General features: G+C 44.5%; 1 protein-coding gene across 1 annotated transcript in view; it reads right to left on the bottom strand.

The window, feature by feature from the left end:
* ADGRG1 (adhesion G protein-coupled receptor G1) overlaps window positions 1-24401 on the bottom strand; it is a 316709-nt gene extending 292308 nt beyond the window's left edge. Inside the window, exon 1 of the mRNA XM_085640101.1 lies at window positions 24014-24401. The gene's annotated coding sequence lies outside the window, so the exon portion shown is untranslated. The remainder of the gene's footprint in view (window positions 1-24013) is intronic.
* Window positions 24402-24882: the final 481 nt, after the last annotated feature.

Here is a 24882-nt window from a genome sequence, read left to right as displayed (position 1 = left end):
AGCGCTACATACATGCTACTATAATGCAATACGTATTATCACACTGAGAAATTTTTTGTAGATATCTGTCACACTTGAGAAGGGGTTCGGGCAGCCTTACATTGTTGCCAGAGCCCCTATATCCCTTCATGGGTCTCCCACACTTCACCGAAACGGGGTCACTCCTCATCCGCATGGGTTCATGACCCCATGTGGTCAATTGCAGGCCTGTCCTTTCATCGAACCCCGGAGTGTATTCAGGGATTCGCCATTGTGGCTCACTTGAATGGACCCCTCTGGGCTGCAATTCTAGATTACAATGGCTGAAGGGCCTGGAAACTCGTTGTCAGTGGCTTGGCTGCTGTTTGCCTTCCTGCGGCGGAGGTTATCAGCTGCTCCCAGCTGGGCCTCACGCGGGCCTCAGATCCTCGGCCTGCACCGCCTCGAGGAGCCTTGGCAGCCCCGAGCTCTGAGGTAAAGTGCATCCGCCTCGCCGTGACGCAGAGTCATGGAAAGGATTCCCGGGCCCTGCTCACACCCACCGCGTGCGTCCGCGCGCCTCGACCCCTTCCCACCAGCTGCGCCGAGGGGCTGTTTACCAGCGCGTAATAACCTTCAAAACGAAATGTTCTTCCAGGCTCACGGCCCTTCCACTCTTTCCCGCCCTCGGCGATTATCAGCATAACCCAAACACCGCTGGCAATGCCGACTGTTTTCAATTTCGTACAGGGAAAAGGTTGCACCAAGCATCTGTAGGGCACCACACGTGCCGCGTAGAAATCGGCAGTGCAAGCTTCCATCAGACCACTGGCGTAACGAAAGTTGAGCCCCCCCCCCCCCCCCCCCCCCCTGCAAAGTACACGGAGGGGCCCCGCTCCGTAATGAATTCGGAGCTCTCAGGCCCGACTAATGTGCTGAGGAGGGGGGGGGGGGAGGGGGGGCTGAAGCTCTGTGCCCCCCCACCTTCATCACACACAGTGCAGGTGCGGAAACAATAGCAACAGTGCACGATGCTGGCTCTCCCACACATTTTCCACGTGCACGCTTTCTCACACACAAAATCTTCCTCCATACATAAGGTGACTATATGGCTCGATGTCACCAGCACACCAATTTTCATTTCCTCTACTTTTCTTCCACATATCAGTGCATTCTGGGAGTTGAAGTTCTGGTTTATTTTCAATCAGGCGAATTAGACCAACACAATGATATGAAAACAAAGTTGAGGAATGTAAAAAGGGTATCCGGTGGCCTGGAGCTCCCTTGTGCCCCTACCTGTCCACATATACCATCTTACACACACAAACCTGTTACAGGGCAGGCTTCCTTGGCCAACAAAGAACAGGCGCAGGCCTGTGGTGCAACGCCTGCAACACTGCAAGATTATCTCTCACAGTGGTGACTAGTAAATTTAAACACAGGTGGGGCATAAATAGCAGTCCAAGGTTGCAACAAGTGAGCTGGCAAGACTCACCTTTAGTGTCAAATAGTACGCTTTAGAGCACGGTGTTTAAATGCATTAGGTGGCAAGTAAAAGGTTTTAGAGACCGCTACGTAAAGGAGCAAATCAAATAGCCAGTATTTATGTTTTTTGCTGGTGGTTGCGGGTGGTCGATATGGGCACACTTTTTTAGGACCGGAGAGAGAAAAAGGCAGAAAAGGGCGAAACAAGTAGGAAAAGAAAGAACGGATAATAGTGGCATGGAGATAAAGTAGGGATGATTGAGAACCTGTGAGAAAGACATGAAGAGACAGGAAGTGTGGGGTGGTGGAAGAAACAGGTAGGAAGCGGAATCAAGACTAGGCAACCCTGGCCTGCAACAGCAGTGGCAGCTGGTAGAGAACGGGGGAAGGGTAGAACAAAAAAAAGAAGACTTTCCTGCTGGTTGTCGGTCAAGAGCCGCCGCCTCTCCTCTGTCCTCCCTGTTTCCCTGCCGCCCGTCATCCCCAGGCTCCCAGACTCCCCTAGCCAATCATGACACTGCTGTCACCAGCATGACTGCAGGGTCGTGATTGGCCTGAGCGGCCGTGGTTCGGCGCTCAGACAGGAAGTGGAAGCCTCTGCATGGTCTCCACCCAGGCTGTGCAATACAGCCAGTAGAAAACATGCTAAGTGTGCATGACGGTTTGGGAGGTCCAAGACGGCCGGCTAAACCGCCATGTACACTTATGTTGCCCCAACCACTCCTCTCTCTGACATGTGCAAAGCCCCGCTCTGCCCTAACCTGGCTCCATACTAAAAACTTTGGGCCTCTGCCCCTCTGATGATCATTCTCAGTATTATTTACAAATAAAGAATTCCAAATAGCCCAGAGCTTTGGGATCTTTCATCGTGCATACGGGCATTATTCATCTGCAACAGCAAATCAGCTGTTTGCCGACTGCAAAAACCAGTGAGTACACACGCTGCAAACACTGCATGCCGAGCACCCACATTTTTGTGGTTCATTTCCGAAGCAGCGACCAATACCGTCTACAAGTCCTGCCTCATCCATCATAAGCCAGTAGAATGACTCAACTGAACATTCTGCCAGGCGAGTCAATGCACACTGTAGATCTCTGACAGCTCAGAGCCCTCCCTAATCCTTTTGCTAGAAAACATAATATCTGCGTGCTCAGCCTCTTCCATGCGTAGCGAGCATTGGCATAGTTTCGTTTCTGTTGCGCTGTACAACGGTGTCACTAAAACATCTATTTGTAGGGTTTTGTTTAGTTCCCAATTTTGTCAGTCTGAGCCACAAGCCAAAAAGTCATATGCTCAGGTTCACACAGTTATTCGAGCGATAAAACGAGATTAAAAGTCATTTCTGCCAATTAACGTGTCCACAATTTAACAGCATTGCCACCCTTCATTATTAGGGTCCATGCATAGACCAGGGGGTTTTCAGGCTGCCACTGGAATGAATGGCGCTTCCAGGGCACACATTCACACAGCTGTGGCCATCTAGCAAGCAGAGTTTTGAAGGGCGACCAGGAGGCCTCAGCAAGTTGTGACCAGGACATGTGCAACAGAAGAGGTCAGCACAGGAATAACTGACCTTTTGTCCTTCCGTGGGATTCGCTTATCCCCTATCCCTTCTTGATCAGGGAATCAGGAATTCAGCGTCCCCGCAGTGCTTAATTTGTAAAAAAAATAAAATACAAAAATAAAGTTCAAGGGGCCTCCATTTTGTCTTAGGGGTTTGATGTCTATGGTGATGAACACCAACGCTGCCTCATCTTTACTCCACTGCATGCCTCTTTCTATCACCACCCTACGCTTCCTGCCTCTAGATCTCACTCTTGCAGGTTCTTTTTCATCTGACCTTTCACCTCTTGTCACGGTTTTCCCATTTCTCTTTTTCTTCTTTTTTCTCCCTTGTTTGCCTTTCATTCTCTTAATCTGGGCCATGGTCTGATCATTAAAACAAGCCTCAGTCCCCAAACCTGACCTCTGGTTACCATGGTGAGGAGGGACCTGATGATGAAGCATGCCGCCTTGGTGGGTGATGGCCTTTGACCTTTTTTAGGTAAATCTCCACGAGATCCACCACTTTTGAAAGACTGATGGAGTTACCCTACAGAATCTTTGTCTTGGTGCCACATACTCTTTTGGGACTACTGCCTGCTATGGAGGGCGTCCCCTGATCGGTGCGTTATTTGTAAAATCAGTACTGGTGTCCAAGGTGCTATAAAATGTCAGCATGCAGAATACAAAGCGTGAGTAGTCCTGAATCCACCTCACGCCTCTTTAATCAAGTGCCAGACACTCTCTGCCCCATTATCTCAAACTTACAGGTTTCTGTTTGCTCCCATAGTGATGGATTTTCTGTCTTTCTCTTCATCTGTCTTTCCGTTTTGTATGGTTTTTTCATCTCTTGCTCCCGGAAAATGTCTGCTGAGGATAAATAAGTGCCGGTGGTCTCCATCGGCAACCGCCAGCTCAAATTAAGCACTGACCATTTGAGATTTTTTTCCTCCCTCTTGCCGCTTTTGTGCCCATCATCTCCAAACTACTGCACATATAGAGCACTGCCATCAGAAAAAGCCATGTTCTCTGCACCTCGGGTTTGCAATGCATGGCCAAGGTACGCAATACCCACCTAAGGCTTACTTGGCATAGGCAAGGCTTGGCAGGGACCTACATTAGAGGGGGAGCTCATGTGGCAGTGTGCAGTGTTAGGATCCCCCTCAATTTAAAGGGACCCCCAGCCGGTGACTGGCAGTAGCCATAGCATAACCACACACATCATATGTGTCAGGTTTTCTGATGGGCTGCCTGCACTTGGCAGCTGCAACTGGCCTGTGGGTAGAGCATAAATGGACGTTGCTTAAAGGGGCAATAATGGTCACCAGATTTTGGTCTGAAGGAATGCACTGTTCTAGGAAACACTTAGGGGTTATCCCGGATCCTATTCCCTGCAAATCATGTTTCTCTATGGTGGAGGGAGAGATGGAGCCACAGGAGGTGGTGTGCTTCTGTTGAGATGTGCTAAAGATGGAGGACCCATACATTGAGGTTTTGAGGGTACCGGCAGGGGTCAGCATGTTTTCCATCCTGACACAGCAGTGTACAACACTGATAGCTGGACAATTTTGCAGGAGGACAAGTTCCGCAAGGGAACACTAGGCCCTCATTACAAGTGGTCTGGAGGGGTACTCCCAGGGAAGATTCAGCTGCCAAACCAACTTTAGTGGTGTCACTGGACCCTTAATTACAAGGTTAGCAAACACCATCCTTGGCTTGGGCAGCTGCAGCACCTGGCCTCATCCATTATATTCCTGCACTATGGGGGTGAAGACACTCCCCCACCTAAGAGCCTTCTGTCTTCCTAGATCCCCACTCACTTCGTAACCTGCACAGATTCCCCTCGACCCACTCACTCTTTTGGGGGAGGTGATCAATGGCAGAAGAGAATGTCCCACTAATATGGATAGAATTGAGAATCTATGGGTAAGGGGACCCAGTAGAACAGGGTTTCCATGTTATTCCCCATTCTGATCTCCTTAAGTTGCCACTAGAGGATTTAGGGATGGGGAAACCACCTAGCATCACCGATTCTGGCTCCCCACTATTCCTGCACATAAAACGGGCCCCTCCTGAGTCTAAGACCATCGAACATTACTGCAACCCTTGCTCGCCATCCAGCGGTTGCACCACTAGACACCAAGATGCAAACAGCGCAAAGGACCAAGGGGAGCGGCACAGGATGGTTGGTGAAAACCTGAAGTCCACATGGGGTCCCTGGGTAGTTCATTGAATAGATGAGTGGAGAGGCTCGCAGAGCCTTGCCTTTGGACCTGTCCCTTTCTCTGTAGCAGCAGTATGAGGTTAAAGTTTCAAGTTTCAATAGGGCAGCATCGATGGAACTGTAAAAAGGGCAAATATGTAGGATTCACCGTCCAGCAAGAGTGGACTGTGCTTCACAAAACGCGTTACATAGTGTGACAGCGACAGTGAGGTACAGTCAGGTGAATATTCACTCATGAACAGTGAGATTTTTTTCTCAGGGGCCTTAGATTGTTGCTTCTAAGGAGATGATTGTATTCATGTGAATTTGGTGGGGGAAAAAACACCTGACTGAAACAATTCTGATGACCAGTTTTCATCAAATCTTTTATTTTTTTTACTTTGTATGGAATTCACCAGGTTGATGAAACCAACTTGGCGAATGACATATTTAATGAAAGATCTTTTAGTGCTGGTTGGCTTTTCCCTGACTTATGCTTTCCTTTCTTTTTAGGGAGGTTCCTCTGCTTAAACACCCCTTTCTCCTTTTTCTGTTCCTCCCACTCCTCCCCTTTTTAATGTGTCTCTCCCTAACCTCCTTCCTCCTTTCACCTTATTTTCTTTCAGAATCCCCTGGTGCCACACCCAACCTTTGGTTCCTCACCATTCCTCCCTCCTCTACGATGGCGATGAGGTCCTCTCTACTCCTCTCCTCCCTATTTCCTACTATTCCACTAGCCTCTTAGCGTCTTTTCCTACTTACCTTTACTTCTCTTCTTTTTCTCTTTTCCATTCTTTTCAGCTCCTTCCTTATCGTGATACAGTAAAACAAGTACTGCTAAAGCAAATAGGTCTCCCTTTGTAATGAAAGTGCCAAGCTATTGGCTTTGTCAATGCTTGTTTCTAAAGAATGGTTTTAAGGAAAGTATAAGGAAAAAAAAGAATATTTCAAAATAGTGTTGGGAAAGCGAACATCTCTTATGGCATCTCAAAAAGTACACTGAAGTCAGTTTTTTCAATCATCACAATTGGCATGGTATTTTTCAAATACTTTTACACCCAGGAAATTCTGAAAAAATTAAAAAAGAATAAGGAACTGTCAGAATTTAAAGGAAAATGCTTGCCAAGGCCTAATTTACTTTCCAGGGGACTCAGAACCGAAACAAGCTCCCAGTCATTTGGTCTTCAGCCATTGTGCAGGTACAGGTTTGTGGGTCTCCAAGAGAAGAGACATCTCCTCAGTCATGCCAAGTCTCAAACACCAGCTGGCCCCTTCCCAAGCATCACAAAATCCTTTGTGTGCCAAGGCTTGTGCTTTCATGCAATATGTGGAATGCAAGAGATTAAACAAAAACAACCCTCGAAATCTGCCTTTTTTATCATACCCTGGCAAAATATGCCTATTGCTGTGCTTTTACAGATAAGCTTTGCACGAGAGGGGGGAAATACTTGAGTGCAGGGATTGAGTATTTGCAGGGAGAAGCAGCACATGAGAAAGAGATAGCAAGAAAACGTGTGCACTCTCATGCAGTGCTGAATGAAAAAGAAACAAGCATTGGCATAGCCAATAGGTCTCGCCTATGGGACCTTATAAGTGTTTAGCCATGCAACAGTTGCATAACTAAACACCTATAAGGTCCCAAAAGCGAGACCTATTGGCTATGCCAAGCGGCCGCAAAAGTGAAAGTGATCACGATCAAACGTGAAAGTGAAGGTAATCGCGGTAAAAGTGGCGCGCGCGCCCGCGCACATGCACTGTAGCTCTAGGCTGGCCTGGTAGCACTTTTTGGAGCCCTCTCAATAAGTCTCGCCTGACCCAGCGCATGCGCTGGGTCAGGCGAGACCTAAAAAGTAGTCCCCTGAATGTCAGAAGTGGCATGATACAAGTCATCCAGTCAAAAGGAAGGTAAGGAAGGTATGCTCCACAGGAGAGAAAAAAGCACAAAACAATGATAGAAAGCCATCATATAAAAAGAAAGCAGTTAAGAGTGACTAAAAGTCAGCCTAGGTACAGTTTTTTCTTGCACAAAAATCTTTTGATTTTCATGAAAATAATTTTGGCAGCTCTCCAAAATAAATGTATCCATTTTTATCAGGCTGGTGTTCTCCATTTTGATAAATTATCAAAATTAGGCTGAGCTGAAAATTATGAGCTAAAAAAGAGTTTTAAGATATATACATTGTGATATTGTGGGGGATGAATGCATTTGTAGCTTTACAAAAGCTGATTAAAAGAGTTCATGGATGCAGAAATGACGAACTGAGATCCCTATTTCACGTTACTTTTCATCGTAATCCGTTGGAGGGATTTTTTAAAGCAGTGATTCATTGAAAAACTGCTTATAATAAGCACGGCAGATTTGTGTTTTTAGTGCCTAGCAACCCAAAATAATTTGTTTTAATACTGTACATTAAAAAAAAAAAACGAATGTCGTTTTCATGAAAAAAATGATTTATCAATGAGATGCATATTGAGATATAATTATGGTAGTGGGAAGTTATGTAATGTGTAATCTGCCACTTGCTGAGCACGGTGAAGTGGGAGTTTCCAAAACAGCAGCCTTCTCCATTGCCTCTAATTATTGAATGTGATTAAATGGGTGGAAAAACTGCCCGTATGTGGTAAAAGTGACTGTGAAACAGTGGGTATCTGTTGATAGAAAAATAATATTGCCACATAAGTGCAATGCATACATAATGTACAGCATGTCAATGTTTAGTTTTTCTTGAAGCCAAAAGTGATTAAACATTGCCTGCATCTCTAAGTCTTTATTTTCATGATTAATTAAAACCATTGCAACAACATTCATATTATAAAAGTGAAATGAGAATCAAAAGTGCAAAATAGAAAGTGATTCTTAAAACAGGTACTCCATTATGCATTATATCCCAGTATTAAAAACCAGAACCTTCCATTCATTAGGAACATGTAGGAATAGCTTATGAATGGTTAGATGAGAGGCACTTTTGTCTGGTGATAGTGAGAGAATCGTGAGAGGCGGTCATGGTGTATGGGGGGGGCAAAAAAGATTGTCGCACCGGGGGCCACCACCGCTGAAGCTGGCCCTGTGGATGTCACCCGGACCTCAGTGATCAGACAAAGCGTCATTAGGAAGGGACGTGTTATTCGCTGCACAGGGAGACCGTGTTTTAATAGCTAGCGGCTTGGCTGGTTCCGGACGCCATGCAGTAGTTCGTGGGAAGCTTAAAGTGCTGTTGTGCCCTGTTTTTAGACAACATCCTCTAATTCCACTGCATGGCCGCCGAGCACTTCAGGTGTGTCTCTGCTTTTAGTCTCTTTTCGGCTGTGGTCAGGAATCTTACCAGGCGGCCGTTTAACAGTACATCCAAAAACACACCGTTACCGCCTGCCTACGTGTTGCTATTCTTTTGCGGTTGGAGTGGCCTTAGCAGTGCTCTGCGTTCGCTCATAAGTTCTTTGCATGTGCAAAGCAGGTGGATAATATCTCCCCTCTCCTCCGCGCACAGACGGCAGCGGAATGATGACAAGGGACGCTTCCATGGTGGTAAGTAGACCACAGAGGGTAGAATGCCTAGGTGGTACCTAGATAGTTCTCCTTGGTGGATTTGGTGAAGCCCGTACCTACATAGAGCTGGGGGACAGCCTTGGTATAGCTGTGTAGGGTGGACCATCTATGCGTCCTGCCCGCCAGTAATGCTTTGTCCTCCACCCAAAAGACTCTTTAGACAGTTTTATTAACAAGCTTTTTAAAGATGTTGTGTGTGGTCCCTGAGGTCTCCTGGAGACACCGCAGGCCTAAGTGATCTAGAGAACCTTCCATATAGGCCCTTGTGGCGCCTTTCTCTTTAGTGGACAGTTCGGTCCATGGATGAGCGTTTAGAGACCCTGCCTCCACTCTTCTGATCTGTACGAATTATGCAGCCTGTTTACCAACCGTGGGCATGCACAGCACACATGTACCCCTGAAAATTGTGTAACGAATAGGTCACTGATTTTGTAGAAAATGCATATGTGTTTGGTGACCTCTTCTCGTGTGACATCTTCCACCACCCCTGGATTTAATTTTTTAACTGTACATTCTAGGACTTGTAGTTTCACATTTAACATTGTAGGGATTAATGTAAAAACCCCATCATGCGAAGTGCTGTTGGCTATAAAGCCAGGACTAGCTGAAGCTGGGTCTACCAGGCAGATATTAAAAAATGGTTGAGGGTCAGCACAGTTTTCCGAAAAAAAGAGATTGAAATCAGTGTATGGGCGGACAGGCGACAGCGTGCCTGTAGTTCGCGGACAAAAAGGCGGTGAGTGGGACAAAGGCAATAGTCCGTGTTGGTTGACCCGTACGGGCCTGACATTTATTTTGCAGCACACAGTGGCGCCTGGCTGCTAATCCCTTTGTAAAACTCGGACACAGCAGAAAAAAACAGGCTTGTACCCTTAAACAGTTTTAGCAGAACTCAGTATGCTCTACAATTCCTGTCATTTTGAACAGCGCAGACTCCATGACATATGTCAATATTTGGGCCTCAATTGTATACTGTGAGCCTTCTATGCAAACATGAGGAGGGGTGTCAGCCCTTTCACGGATCTCCCCAGATCAGCAGTGGAATCCCTAGAGGGAGTTTTTTTCAATCAAACTGGATTTAAGACATTTGAATCACTAAAGAATAAATTTGTATTAGAACATCGTGACTTTTATAAGTATCTGCAAGTAAGAGACTTCTTGTTGAAAAAAGGGGGTGGTAATACAGCTTTTCAGAAAATACAGATAATAGATATGATTATAAAGGATAATACAATTAAAATTGGTAAAATCTACAATAATTTAATTACCAATCTACCTGACGATCTTGACAAACACTTTCAGACATGGCAGGATAAAATAGCAATTTCCGAAAACTCCATTCAAACTGCATTCCAACTCTCGCAATCAATCCTAATATCAACCAAGTTACAAGCACAATTTTATAAGACCTTTTTTCAATTATATTACACCCCTAAAAAGATTGCAAAATGGAGCATTGGCAAGGGGACGAGATGTCCAAGATGTGCATTTCCCGAAGTGGACTTAATACATATGTTTACTACTTGCAAAGAACTTTATACCATTAGACGGGATATTTCTATTTTTCTTTCAAAAATCCTCAAAACAGATATTGTAATAACAACTGCAGAAATAGTTCTGGGTGTAGAAGGGGATTCTCGACCAACTCAAATAAGGGGATTATTATTTGTTGCAATGGCAATATTTAGAATTTGTTTAGCGTCGGCTTGGTTAGACCTAAATCCACCCTCATTTCAACAATGGCGAGCACGCTTACTTGCAACCTACAGCTTTGAAATAGCCATATACAGAAGTAAGGGCTTGAATAAGAAAAAGAAAGGCCTAGCTATTTGGGATCCACTCCGAGTATGGAGAGAAGATCAAGATCAAGATTAAAAGAAGCTATGTTATAAAAAAAATTCTGTTATTGTACATATATATAAATAAATTGTAAAGCCTGTAAGCTGATGGGTGGTGGGGGGGAGGGGGGCTGGGTAATGTAAAATAAACTAAAAACTCAATAAAGATTTGTTTAAAAAAAAAAAAAGGAATCCCTAGAGGGAAGTGGGTGGATTTCTCAACAAGTCTGTGCCTCAGAAGGCCAGGAAGCCTGAGGTAGAATCAGCCACGTCAGCTTTGCCGGCTATCAAGAATGTTCCGGACTTTGCTCTCCTCATCTCCATTTGTGATAAATTAACAGTCTTGTTAATTCCCATCCACATTTACTCTGTCAGAATTCTTGGACTGACAGTGGGTCTCGGTTTAGGTCTATAGTTTACACAACTCTTCCAGTCCAGGGCTTTTCCCCCACACACTATTAATATACGGTGCACACTGGTCCATTGTGCCTCAGAAGTAATACCCAGGCGGCTGCACCACGACTGCCCACACACCCCAAGAAGCGCTGACACTCGCGCATACCGTACATTTTGCGTGGTTGTGCTTGATGACCCCTCGGGTCCCTAAGTTCAGTTCACAGTTTGTTGTAAAGTTCAGTAAAGTTAATAAAATCCTTATCGGAAGTGTACAAATAAAGCTCACAGGAAGATGGAAAATAGAGATTCCAGTACTCAATCAGCACAGAAATCAGCAAACAACTTAAGTCTTTAAAAAACAAAACGGATAACAAAGCAAATAATCCTGTCCCTCAAAAGCAGAAAGTAAAGCATGCGTTCCTCACAAAGAGCACTCTATGGATTCAATCACACTGGTGTTAAAGAGCTGTCCAGACCTGCCTAAAGCTGGCAAAACTTATCCACGCGAACCTGTCAAAGCAGGATCGGAATCTACAGATACAAAACTACCAAGGAAAGGGCTCAAATAGAGTCTTCTAGGAACGAGTAAGCCAGGCCAGGTTCAGTTTGTATGCGCCTGGAATGTCGCAAGCACTAACCGCCTTGTGATTCTTGCATCTTGACAGGATTTGTCCAAACCAAGGGTCATGATGGCTCCGACCAAGGGTTTCTCAAATATTAAGATTCTCGACACTATTCAGGAACATCTTAAAATTGATAATTAACTTTTTCAATATAAAGGCCGGCGATTGGATTAATGTATAGACTTAAATATCTCGCCCCAAATTAGGTCACTGGTAGAATTTTTGCCCAATTGTCTGATCCTTAAAAAACACAACATTATAAAAGCTTCATCAACTGTGCCGTCTGCGACAGGGGGCAAAGTTATGGCGTGGTTGCCCAATCCATCTTCCTGTCAGATGCCGGGGCACCCATGGGGGCCTGCCTCTGGCATGGGTTTCTAGGTTTGCATCAGAGGAGACCTTGGCTCAGATCAGAAGGTGTTGAGGATTCAAGATCTGGGGACCCCTCCCAGAGCTGGGTGGGTTCCTGGTGGTCTGTAAGATGCAGAGAGAACCTGGACCACAGGCTCACCAAAATTGGGGCTAGGGAGAGATGAAGGGCTAGGAATTTTTTGTCTAGAGTACTCTGTAAAGGACTCGAAATGATGGACAGATTTAGTACCAATTTTGTAATTTTAATTTCTTAAGTAAATTATATTAAGTCGTGATAAATGTTGTGATAATAAAATAAGGTCTGAGATTTGTTTCTCTAACACAGAGTCAGGTTATAAAACCTAACTCTGGGATTGTGGTTGTCTGTACTGATAAGACTTTATTACCTGCCAAAATAACCCTTCCTTGCAATATTAAAATTGAGGGGAAAAAACACAGCAAGAATCTAAAGCCATTATTTACAGTTTGCATGCAGCTCCTTGATGCCAGTAAATTGGTCACTGTGCTATATTAAAAGGCTTGCAACTTTTGAACTGGATGTACAAAGTGATCTCTGTATCAAAAGCAGTAGCCTACTTTCCTAGCCAAATAAAAAAGACAGCTATGATCAGCCTGTTACACAATGTGCTTTGTAGCAGGCACATTAACCCTTTTTGCGACTTCGAGTCAAAAATGCGACTGGACAAAACAGTGGTGTACCAAAACCTGAGGGCGCCCCTACAAAGTACAGGCCCACTCTTTCAGGCCCACCAACTACCACTTTTGCTGAGGGGGCCACCTGGAGCTCCCCCTCCCAAACGCCCCCTGCCCACATACAATGCGGGGGCTGCACAACACTGGGACAAAACACGAAACTCTCCCAGAACTGGGTTAACTACTAGAGTTAACTTCTTGCTATTATAATCCCCTCAAAAATTCAGGGCACACAGGTACCATAACCCTCTAAAATATTTTAAAATGCAGCCTCTTGGAGACCAATTAATTAATCTAGATTAGATTAACTGTCACATCTTTGTTGCTAACTTCTTTGCAGCAGATTTTAAGGCAACTATATTAGTTGACTATCATACTCTTCTTATGAGGATTGTAATTATAATTTGTAATTGTAAGTGCGTTTATATAGCGCTTACTACCCCCGACGAGGTTTCGAAGTGCTTTTCGGCGAGTACCACGCTACTCCAGAACCCATAAAGGACTACTGGGGAATTAATATAGTGAAAATATGAAAGTAATTTGAGCGGTGGATATGTTAGTCAGTTATTTGGATTGAGAAGGCTAGTGAAGGGATAGAAGAGGGAAAAAGGTTTGAATTTATGTAGCGCTTGCTACCCTTGATGGGGTGTGGAAGCTCTTTTTCAGCAAGTAGCACGCTACTTCGGAACCGATAAAGGATTAGAGGTTAATTAGTATAGTGAAAGTATGAAAGTAATTCGAGTGGTGGATATGTCAGCTATTTGAATTGAGAAGGATAGTGGAGGGATAGAGAAGGGAAAAAGGTTTGCATTTATATAGCGCTTGCTACCCCTGATGGGGCGTTGAAGTGCTTATTTTTGATGAGTAGCACGCTACTCTGGAACCCATACATTGTTAGTGGTGAATTACTATAGTGAAATATGAAAGCAATTTGAGTGGTGGATATGTTAGTCAGTTATTTGGATTGAGAAGGATAGTGGAGGGTTAGAGAAGGGAGAAAGGCTTGCATTTATATTGCGCTTGCTACCCCTGATTGGGTGGTGAAGTGATTTTTTAGGTGAGTAGCAAACTACTTCGGAACCCATAAAGGATTAGAGGTGAATTAGTATAGTGAAAGTCTGAAAGTGATTTGAGTGGTGGATATGTTAGTCAGTTATTTGGATTGAGAAGGATAGCGAAGGGGTAGGAGAGGTAAAAAGGTTTGCATTTATAGAGTGCTTGCTACCCCTGAAGTGCTTTTTCAGTGAGTAGCACAAACCCATAAAGGATTAGTGGTGAATTAGTATAGTGAAAGTCTGAAAGTGATTTGAGTGGTGGATATGTTAGTCAGTTATTTGGATTGAGAAGGATAGCGAAGGGGTAGGAGAGGTAAAAAGGTTTGCATTTATAGAGTGCTTGCTACCCCTGAAGTGCTTTTTCAGTGAGTAGCGCAAACCCATAAAGGATTAGTGGTGAATTAACATAGTGAAATAATATAGTGAAATATGAAATTAATTTGAGTGGTGGACCTTAGTCTGTTATTTGGATTGAAAAGGATAGTGGAGGAATAGAAGGGAAGGATTTAGATTTGTTTTCTGTTTTGGAGTTCATAGCAGTAGGAGGAGGCTAGGGATGAGTAAAACGGAGTTGGAGGGGGGTGAGTAAAAGGGAGGTGGAGGAGGAAGAGTCAGAGGGAGGGTTTAGAAAGGCTTGTTTTGGTGATCGGAATAGTAAAAAGAGGTATGAGATGATGCAAGGAAGTGTAGAGTAGGGAAGAGTCTCGAAAGGGTTATTTTGGGGTCATAGTAGTGGTATGGGGTTTGGGATGAGTGAGAGAATGGAGGTAATGGATAGATTGATAGTGGTATAGGGTGAGAAATAGGGTAGTGCATTGGATAAGCTGAATTAGAAGAAAAGTAATAAATGAGTAAGAGTAATAAATATATAGATCTAAAAGTAATAAAGATATAGATCCATAAGTACATGGAAGGTATACAGATGCATAAAGGAAGGTAGTATATATAGATTAAATATACATTAAATAAACTCTGGCTTTCAAGTGTTGTACTTTAAATTAGTTTTATTTATTCATGTATATATATATTTTTTTATAGCTCAATAGTAAAACAATTGTAGATCAATAGTTATGATAGAAAGATGTATATATTTATGCAGTTACTTATATACCTGTTAAAAACATAGAATAATGTAACTATCAGTAATATGTACATTTGTTAAGCAGAACTAATGAATATCTATGTATGATACATTTTTAAACATAAGTATTCTACACGTTTATACAAAGGAATATAACTATATAGGTACATATCTATAGTAGAAATACATGCTTATATACAGAGAGATATGCTGTATATTTCTAGATGTTTTTGTGTGGTGGTTATGTGGGGAAGAGCCAATTCCTGACTAGTTTTCTGAAGATAAGGTGGTTATCAATGGATCTTGTGTTGTGGGGTAAAGAGTTCCATAGTTTGGCTGCTTGAATAGGGAATGATGTGCCACCCGTGGGTTTTTTTCTTGTATCTTGGGATTTTGAGGCAAGTTGCCACTCTAGATCGGAGGTTCCTTTGTTGAATGTGTTTGGCGATTTTCTTCCTGATGAAGAGCGGTTCCATTCCATGTATTGCTTTGTGAGTGATACAAAGCAGCTTGAACGTGGATCTTCTGGGAACCGGTGACCAATGCAGGGCTTTCAAGGCAGGGAAGATATGGTCTTCCGGCTTTATTTGTAAGAGTAGTCTGGCAGCTGAGTTCTGAATCTGTTGTAGTCTTTTCATGGTTGTTAAAGATGATCCGTGGTAGAGGCTATTGGCGTAATCGAGTTTGGAAAAAACAAGGGAGATGGAAGCCTGGACCTTGTGTGGAAATCCCAAATGGGGGAATATTTGTCACAAAGTTTTTATAGTAACAAAGCTTGATCTTGCTAGTTTGTTCACTTGGGTGTTTATCGATAGCTTGGAGTCCATGGTCATTCCGAGGTTTCTTACTTCCTTTGATATTTTAGGCAGTGATCCCAGTTCATCAGGCCAGGCGGCAAGCGGGTCATAATGTTTACAATTGCCACACGTGAGTATTTCCATTTTGGAAGCATTCAATTTGAGATGGCTCCACGTCATCCATTGATCCACAGCTCTGACACAACTGAAAGTTGGTGAGTTTCCAATGCCTTTGGGGCATTGCAGTTGAAGGAGTAGTTGTGTGTCATCTGCATAGCTATAGCACGTGAGGTGAAATTGATTGATCAGTGCCGGTAATGACTTCATGCAGATATTGAAAAGCATGGGTGAGATAATAGAGCCTTCAGGGACCCCTGTTTTTGTGAAGTGCAGTTTGGATGAGAAAGGTGGGCTATGGATGACATTAGTTCTGTTGTGAAGGAAGGACGCAATCCAGTCTAGAGCAGGCCCCTCTAGGCCGGCTTCGTAAAGTCTTTATAGCAGAGTGTCATGGCCAACTGTGTCCAAGGCAGCCGAGAGGTCCAAGAGAAATAACGATGCAACCCCATTGCAGTCAACGGTGTTCTTCAGGTCATCCCAGATGGCAAGGAGGCAGATTCTGTGTAAGGTCCATTTGAAATCGTTCTGTAGTTGTCAGGGTTCAGCGGGTCCAAGTTTGTTTTGTTCAGTAATGGGCATGTGTATGACTTTTTAAGTTCCGCCCTCCGTGACTCCACCCACATTCCTTTGTCACACCTTGACCCCGAATTTATGGGTTCCCGGAGTGATTTTTCTCTAATTCCAGCACTAAATATATTTAATTTCCAGTGCTTTTAATATAATTGTCTTCGTCACGCCTGTTCCAGAATGTTCTTCGAGATAGCTCCTTCTCAGTCCGGCCTCTAGTGCCTATCAGCCTCCGTCTCCAGTCTGGGGGCATATCCTGCCCGTGCAGACGGGCTTGGACGCTGCAGAAGGCAGGTTCGTGGTGTCAGCCTGGTCGCTCTCTCTTGGAAAGAATGTACAGAGACTAAAGAAGCCGTTTTTCCCCCCTCCTAAATTGTAAGAGCTTTTGTTTCAAAAACAATCCTTCTGAAAAATCCAAATACGGCAATGGGTGTTGCCAGTTGGCTCGTATTTTATGCACAATGCCAGTATTTTTATATAACGGATGAAAACACACAAGTGAGGTGAAACAAAACACGGTCTTTTTTTTTACTAGAAGGAACACATAAAAAACAGAAACGCAGGTGGAAGCGTCTCCTGCGTGGTTTAGTTATACTTATTTCTAAACTGTTCCGGTTTTTTTTTAATTAGACAAAAACAGCTTAGAGGGTTCAGCGCCTGCTGCAGAGATCTGGGCACATCACAGGTTCAAGTCCCAGCATTTCTGCACATCCCACCCTTACCGCTAGTTCATCCTCCTCTTAACCCCCCCCCCCCCCCCCCCCCCACGAATGTCTAGTAGTGATGCGAGTTGGTATCTACTCTCGAGTCTACAAGGCCAACTCACGGCAAGTGTCCTGTCTCTCAGTGCCCCTGGAGCCCACGGCGACATTCATGGTTTGTGAGAAGCCCCGGGACTGCCAATAACACCAGGAAACCGTCAACACCGGAAACCCCTCAAGACAATCTGCTCACGGGCATCTAAGGCAGTGGTCTTTTTAACTCCCCGCCCCGTGTGAAAAACAAATCTTCATGACCCCGATCCAAAAATAAACGAGCATTGGCATACCCAATAGGTCTCGCCTTTGGGACCTTGTAAGTGTTTAGCCATGCAACAGTTGCATAACTAAATACTTATAAGGTCCCAAAAGCGAGACCTATTGGCTATGCCAAGCGGCCGCGAAAGTGAAAGTGATTGCGATCAAACTTCAAAGCGGCCGTGAAAGTGGAAGTAATCGCGGTAAAGCGCGCGCGCCCGCGCACATGCCCTGTAGCTCTAGGCTGGCCTGGTAGCACTTTTTGGAGCCCTCTCAATAAGTCTTGCCAGACCAGCGCATCAACTGGGTCAGGCGAGACCTAAAAAGCTGTAATTGATGACATTTTACAGAGAGTGTCACCTCCACTCTATGGTCCTCATCAAAGCTATGCCAAAGAAGCCCTGAGGCAGCTCTCCTGGACCTGTGGCAGCGCGGAGCAGGCTGGGCCACAGCCACCCGGAGACCGTGAAGCCTGCTTTCAACCCTCCTCCTAGGAAGTGCCTAGAAAGGAGTAAGTTCATAGGGAAGAGCTATGTGCAGGGCCACTGGAATTATGCAGCAACAGAACACCAAATTATGTGGTAGTTTGTACTGAAGCGTGCAAAGAAAAGGCAAAATATGTGGCATAATGCAGCACAATCTGGACAGTTTCACTCACTTATTTGTATTTGAATAGATATTGATGCGCCAAGAGGTCTCTTGGCACCACGTGTCGTCACAAAACCATGCTGATGGCACCAACCAGTTGTAATTCTGTATATTACACTCATACCGTCAGGTGTTAACAGCAGGTAATTGCTCTCTCCGTTTGTGTGCTCTGCATTCATCTTTGGCGCATGGGCGATCTATGACACTCAATTATTTAATTCAATTCAGCTTATGTTGTGTGTTTTAGCAAAATTACCAAAATTAATTTGATATGCAGTTGCGACGGCACATGACAATGTTAATGCAATGGTCAAGCTTATGTCTCTGCAAATGTATATTATGCCTGCAAAATTTGAGAAATTCACAAATTATGAAGTAATTGCAGGCCTCTGAAGCGTTTCCACTTCCCACATCATCCACTGAGGCAATAACCCACTTTTGCAGGACACTGTGCTGTACAATGCGTGTGCACATGGTAATTTCCAATGGCTGTGAAAGAAAACACACATTGGCAAAGCCAATAGGTCTCACCTTTAGAAGAGCTATTGGCATCGCCAATGTGTTTTAGCCATGTTGTGTGCAAGCACACCTGCTGTTCAGCATAGCTAAAAGTTAGTGACACAGAGTGAAGTGGAGGGGAGAGTAGAGTAGGCTAACATAGAGTGGCATACAGTAGAGTGGAGTGGCGTAGAGTAGAGCGACATTGAGTGGCGTAGAGTAGAGCAGAGTAGAGCAGCATAGAGTGGAGTGCCATGGAGTATCGCGGAGTGGCATACAGTGAAGCGGTGTAGAGTGGTGTGGTGGATAGTGGAGAAAAGTGTCGTAGAACGGAGTGAAGTAGAGTGGCATAGAGTGGAGTACAGTATCAGACTGGAGTGGCATAGAGTAAAGTGGAGTAAAGTACCATAGAGTGGAGTGGCATAGAGTAGAGTGGATATTCTTAGAGTGGAGTAGTGTGCTGTGGCGTAGAGTGGAGGGATGCAGAGTGGAGCAGAATTGAGTGGCATGTCCTAAAGTAGAGTGGAATATCTAGAGTGCAGTGGCGTGTCATAAAGTGGAGTGCCATTTCGTAGAGTGGCATAGAGTGGAGTGGCGTAGAGCGGAGGGTGTAGAGTGTATTGGCGTGGAGTGTTGTAAAGAGAAGTGGAGTTGAGTGTCAAAGTGGAGTGTCATGTCGTAAAGTAGTGTAGAGTGGAGGGTTGTAGAGTGGCATAGAGTGAAGAAGAGTGGAGAAGTGTAGTGTGGAGTGGCGTAGTGTGGAGTATGCATGGTGTGGTAGCGCACTGCCATTACAGACAACACCTTTACAATAGAAATGGCCATTGCATTTGCATAGACATACAGTTTTACTAATAAAACTATACAGCGCACAAGCAATAATGTGTGGAAGTGCCATCACCTAGTTTATTGACTTGTTTTGATCGTATTAAAATATTTGTTTCCACAGGCTTCAGAATTACGAAAAATGTGCTTCATTTGTGCTTCCCTAATACGAATATATTCTGAAATACCTGCACAGTTTACAGGCCCCTACATTTTGTTCTGTGCTAGAAAAAAGCCATTCTGTTCACAACTCCAGCCAGATTGGCACATAAATCATCGCACTTTGAAGTCAGAAAAAGAAAAGCAAACACCAGGCTCCCTAAGACAGAGCCTGTCATTTGACCTCTGTATTTTAAAGCCCAGCAAATGTGACAAGATGAGAACAACATTTAAGGCCTGTTTACCAAAAGCGAGCACTCATAGAAGAATACAAGGAGCCAGGTAAAAAGGCCCTGCTACACAAGTTGGACAGCCTGAAACAAATAAAGCCAGCAAATAGAAAGCAAGCAACTGTGAGTTACAAACCACAAAGCCAATGATAAGCAAGGGGCGGAATGTATCCCAAGGGAAGCTTTCAGAATGTCCTCAACAAGTCTTTAGCAAAGTCTGGTAGGCTTCGACCTAAAATGGCCACAGAATTAAGAACTGACTGATTCAGGTACTTCTCGTTGCTTGCGTGACCGAAATGAGGCCCATTACTTACCCTATGAACCAGCTGGCTCATGGGAAGTACCAGCCATTCCTTTGGTTCTCCCTGGACATCATTTTGCCGCGGAGAACCACACATAGTGCACAAACCACAAAAGGCCTATGTCTCTTGCGTTCACCTGCAGAGTGAACTTGGGTTGTTTACGTAGGCAAATTTACTATAAAGGCGTATTAAAAGACAGTCACATTTTGCCTAGTCTGCATTTGGCAAAATAATTTCACCCAGGGCTACTTGCATGTACAGCCACAGCGGCAATTATGCAACAACACAATGGGACTGAATCGCCACTCGTCATGTGCCATACCCAACTTTTCCTACACAGGACACGCACCACCACCAAACTAATCCAACCACTCAGGCTCTAGCCTGAAACCACTTCAGCAAAAGGTAAGAGAGGTATGACGTCATACCAGCGACTGTTGCGTGACACACAAATACTATGCAACTTAAAATAAGATGTCTCTACAGTTTGTAAGGGAAGTATAGGTACAAGCGCGGTATGGATCAGCTAACGAACGGATCGCCTCAATTTGTCCTTTCTATGCCCAGATTCACGAAAACAATCCAATGAAATGGTTTCTGGTGGACCCCCCTCCCCTAATCCACTAAACGCCACAGAGAAGCACAGACTGCAGAAAATATTCACTGTATACAAATATGAAAGGAGCTGAATAAAATAAATAAAATTGGCTTGAAATTCCAAATGTAGTTAAACATAGAAATAGAAAGAGTGGTGTCTGGAGTAGGAGGTAGATCTTCTTTCTGGTGTTATGGTGCCCCCCAGATAGTAATCGCATGTGGGGCCGTCGACAGTATCGGGCTGATCGCTTGGACACATATGAAAGAAATGCCTTCCTGACGGAATCTTCCAGCTGAAGTTTCTGGCACATGTTTTTCCCTTTTATGGAAAATGGGCCGGATCCAGAACCCTGCGAGTGAGTTTCACCCCATGCTCTCGCCGCGGGGTTGCTTTGGATTAGCGGGCTGCTCGGATTGCAAAGGAAAGAAGGAAAACGCGCCGCGTGTCCCCGCTGTGAGAGCGCTTTGCTGCTGTTCACGGGAGGTGAACTTTCAGTGTGAACCTCTTTGGTTATTTGAACATTCTCAGGGCATTCTGCGGATAATCGCGTTACAAAACCCAGCCACTGGCACTGGTGTCCCAAGCCCTGCCCACAGGCCTGCCTCTTGCTCCTCCACACAACAGCAGACAATGTCTCCGTTTTTAGCGTTCTGATTGGCTGAACCGAATGCAGCATTGCGTTAAGGCGCTATCACACTGTAGCGCTCTATTCAAAGCACCACATGCCAAGTTCAGCGACATATTACAAGGTAAGAGAGCCACTCTGGTCACCACGTATAACAACAAAATATGCCACACGTAGGCCACACTACAAACCCACATCTTCTCAAACAAGCACAATACAGTACAGTCATACAATATTATTAGATTATTCCAAACGTAATTCTCGTATAGGCGCATTCTGCAAATAATCACACCCTCAGTGTAAGCCGCCATTGGCAATGAACCTCACGCTTGAGGAGCGGGTTAGGATAATGCCCTGAACTGTAGCAAGCACAGCCTGTGTTATTCTAAGCATCCACTATACAGTGCCCTCACTCCTGCTCTATACTTGTGACCTCAGACTGCTCCTGTTCTCTGACTGCTGCCCTACAAGCATCAATCTGCTTTACAATGCCCCAAGTCGCATGGGGCTGGCTCTACAATGCGGTACAAAAGGGGGTGGTGATGGACGGAGCATCAGAACCAATCAAACACTCACACCCAGTCAACAGATCTGGGTTTGATCCATCACCGCTGGCTCTACAACCCCAGACAGGGTCGTCTGTCATACGAACATTCCCTTAAAATTACTCTTGCTATTACTTATATGAACATTGCTGAAAGGTAGTTCTGTTATAGGAGCTATTTCAGACAGGGTAGTGTGTTGTACAAACATGCCCTTAAAAGAGGTCCACCTACATAAGAATACTTGAAAGGTATTTCTGTCATAAGAATTATCCAAAACAGGGATTTCTATTACACGAACATCCCATTAAAATAATTCCTGTCATGCGCACATTCCCAAAAAGTACTTCTGTTATAAGAACTATTCCAGACATGAAATTCTATTATAGGAAAATCCCCTTAATATAACTCTTGTTATATGACATTCCTGAAAGTTGCTTCTGACATAAGAACTATCCCAGACAAGGAAGTATGGTATACGTACAGCCACCTAAAATTACTCATGTTATAGGAATATTCCCAAAGGATAGGTCTGTCACAAGAGCTATCTATTCCAGAGAGGGACTTGTTATACTTTAAGTAATTCCTGTTATATGAACATTCCCAAAAAGGTACTTCTGTTACAAGGACTTTCACAAATAGGGACTATTGTTATATGAATGTTCCCTCAAAATAACTCCGGATATATGAACATTCTTGAAAGGTACTTCTTTTATAAGAACTAGCCCAGGCAAAACTTCTATTATAGGATAATTCCCTTAAAATAACTCCTTTTATGTGAACATTGTTGAATAGTACTTCCGTTATAAGAACAATCTCAGCACAGACTTCTGTTACAAGAACATCCTTTTAGAAGCACTTCTTGTATATGAACATTCCTGAAAGGTACTTCTGTTATAATACCTGTCCAATGCATGGAATTCTAGTATATGAAACTCCCCTTAAAATAGCGCCTGTTCTATGAACATTCCTGAAAGGCACTTCTGTTATAATACCTGTCCAATGCATGGAATTCTAGTATATGAAAATCCCCTTAAAATAGCGCCTGTTCTATGAACATTCCTGAAAGGCACTTCTGTTATAATACCTGTTCAATGCATGGAATTCTAGTATATGAAAATCCCCTTAAAATAGCGCCTGTTATATGAACATGCCTGCAAAGGTACTTCTGTTATAATACCTGTCCAATGCATGGAATTCTAGTATATGAAACTCCCCTTAAAATAGCGCCTGTTATATGAACATGCCTGCAAAGGTACTTCTGTTATAATACCTGTCCAATGCATGGAATTCTAGTATATGAAACTCCCCTTAAAATAGCGCCTGTTATATGAACATGCCTGCAAAGGTACTTCTGTTATAATACCTGTCCAATGCATGGAATTCTAGTATATGAAACTCCCCTTAAAATAGCGCCTGTTACATGAACATGCCTGCAAAGGTACTTCTGTCATAAATATACCAGATAAGACTTCAGGTATATGATCATTCCCTTAATATATTCGCCTGGTATATGAACATTTCTGAAAGGAAATTCTGTCATAAGGACTATCCCAGACAGGGAATTCTGTTTCACGAGCAGCCCCTTAAAATAACTCATGTGAAGCGAAGAATAGTTTACATATAGAAGCTCTTAGTAAAATAAGGTTCCATGTATTGAAATCCCATTTATAAGGAAATTCCACAGACTGAACTCTCATTATGAGAGCAATTTACACATTCAAACGCTTGTTACAAGAAAAGTCCAACATTAAATAACTGCTGTTACGAAACATACTGTGATAGAAACGTCGATTATAAGAACATTTCACAGATAGAAACTCCTTTTTAAGTATATTTCTCATTCACAGACCGTTCCATAGATATTGGTAGAATACTCCATGGGTAAAAACTCCTCTTACGAGAACATTTAACCGATTCAACCTCCTGGCCCCATTTCTTTCAACAGAACAGTTAGCGGGTAATTAGAACATACTCTATTAAAATATATTCCAAAGTTATTCCACCGGTAGGAACTCCTGTTTAAGTTCATTCCTTGGTAAACACTGCTGTTAAGACCTGTTTTCACAATATGCACACACAGAACACAGAATATGTTTACAAGAACATTCTCTGGTAGCATATGATATGAGCACATAGCGCCCACACGAACTGCCTCCAGGTGCACCCTCTGCTGCTCCCGTAGACCACCTGCTGCAGTGTCTCGCCCACATTGATGCCCTGTGCCCCCACAGATGGCATGTCCTAACAGAGTGACCAGCAGCCAAGAGTCCCTGGAAGTTACTGTCCTACCTGCTGGGGCCCAGTGGGTGGAAGTCCTTGGCTGCGGAGCTGAAGGAGAAGCGGCGCCTCCCGGAGCAGGCGGGGCTCACGGAAGAAGGGACGGGCGCTCCCGGTCGGAGACTTTAGAGCTCAGGTGGAGAGAGGCGGAGAGACGGCAGTCCACTGGGTCTTTGGCAGACAGGCGTCCCTGGATCCGAAGAGACACGCGGGCTCTCCGGGATCGCAGCAGTCTCTTTTAGCCCGGGATGTCCCTTTGGACCCACACACAGATGGCTTCGCGCACGGATCCGCGGCTCAGGTGTAGCTCGAGACGGCCCCTGTCTGCGGGGAGCGGGAGGTGCAGCGCGGAGCTGTGGAGAGACAGGTGCTCCGTTGTGCTCTGGGCGAGGGGGCTGGTGCAGCGCCGCTCTCTCGTCTGGGGTTTGCCCTCTCCAGTTAGGTGGGGGCTGTCCCGAGGGCGCGGGGAGTTCCTCTCACAGGCGACTGCACTTCACACCCACTGACGCTGAATGGCAGCAGCAGGATTGCAGCTGAGCGTCCCTCTGTCGGTTGTAAACCCCCTCCCCGCCCCCCAACACGCCGCCCCCTCTTCTCTCTCGCATTGTCTGTCTCTTATGTTGTACTCAGTCTTTGGCCCGCTCCTTCTCTCGGTCTTTATCCATATTTCCTTCTACTTATCCCTCTTACACCATACTCCCTCTTGTTCTTTCTGATTTTCTCCCGCTTTCTTATTTTCTCCCAGTAGTGCCCCCCCCCCCTTTTCTATTTAGTCCCTTTCTCACTCAACTCACGCCTGCTCTTTCCATTTAGGCGCGCGCCTCCGAGACTGAGGACTTTCCGACCTTTCACGTTTACTGTCAGTCTGGTGGATGGTGCTG

The sequence above is a fragment of the Triturus cristatus genome, chromosome 12 (assembly GCF_964204655.1).
Source record: "Triturus cristatus chromosome 12, aTriCri1.1, whole genome shotgun sequence".
NCBI classification, from domain to species: Eukaryota; Metazoa; Chordata; class Amphibia; order Caudata; family Salamandridae; genus Triturus; species Triturus cristatus.
This window is presented reverse-complemented; position numbering and strand designations above follow the sequence as displayed.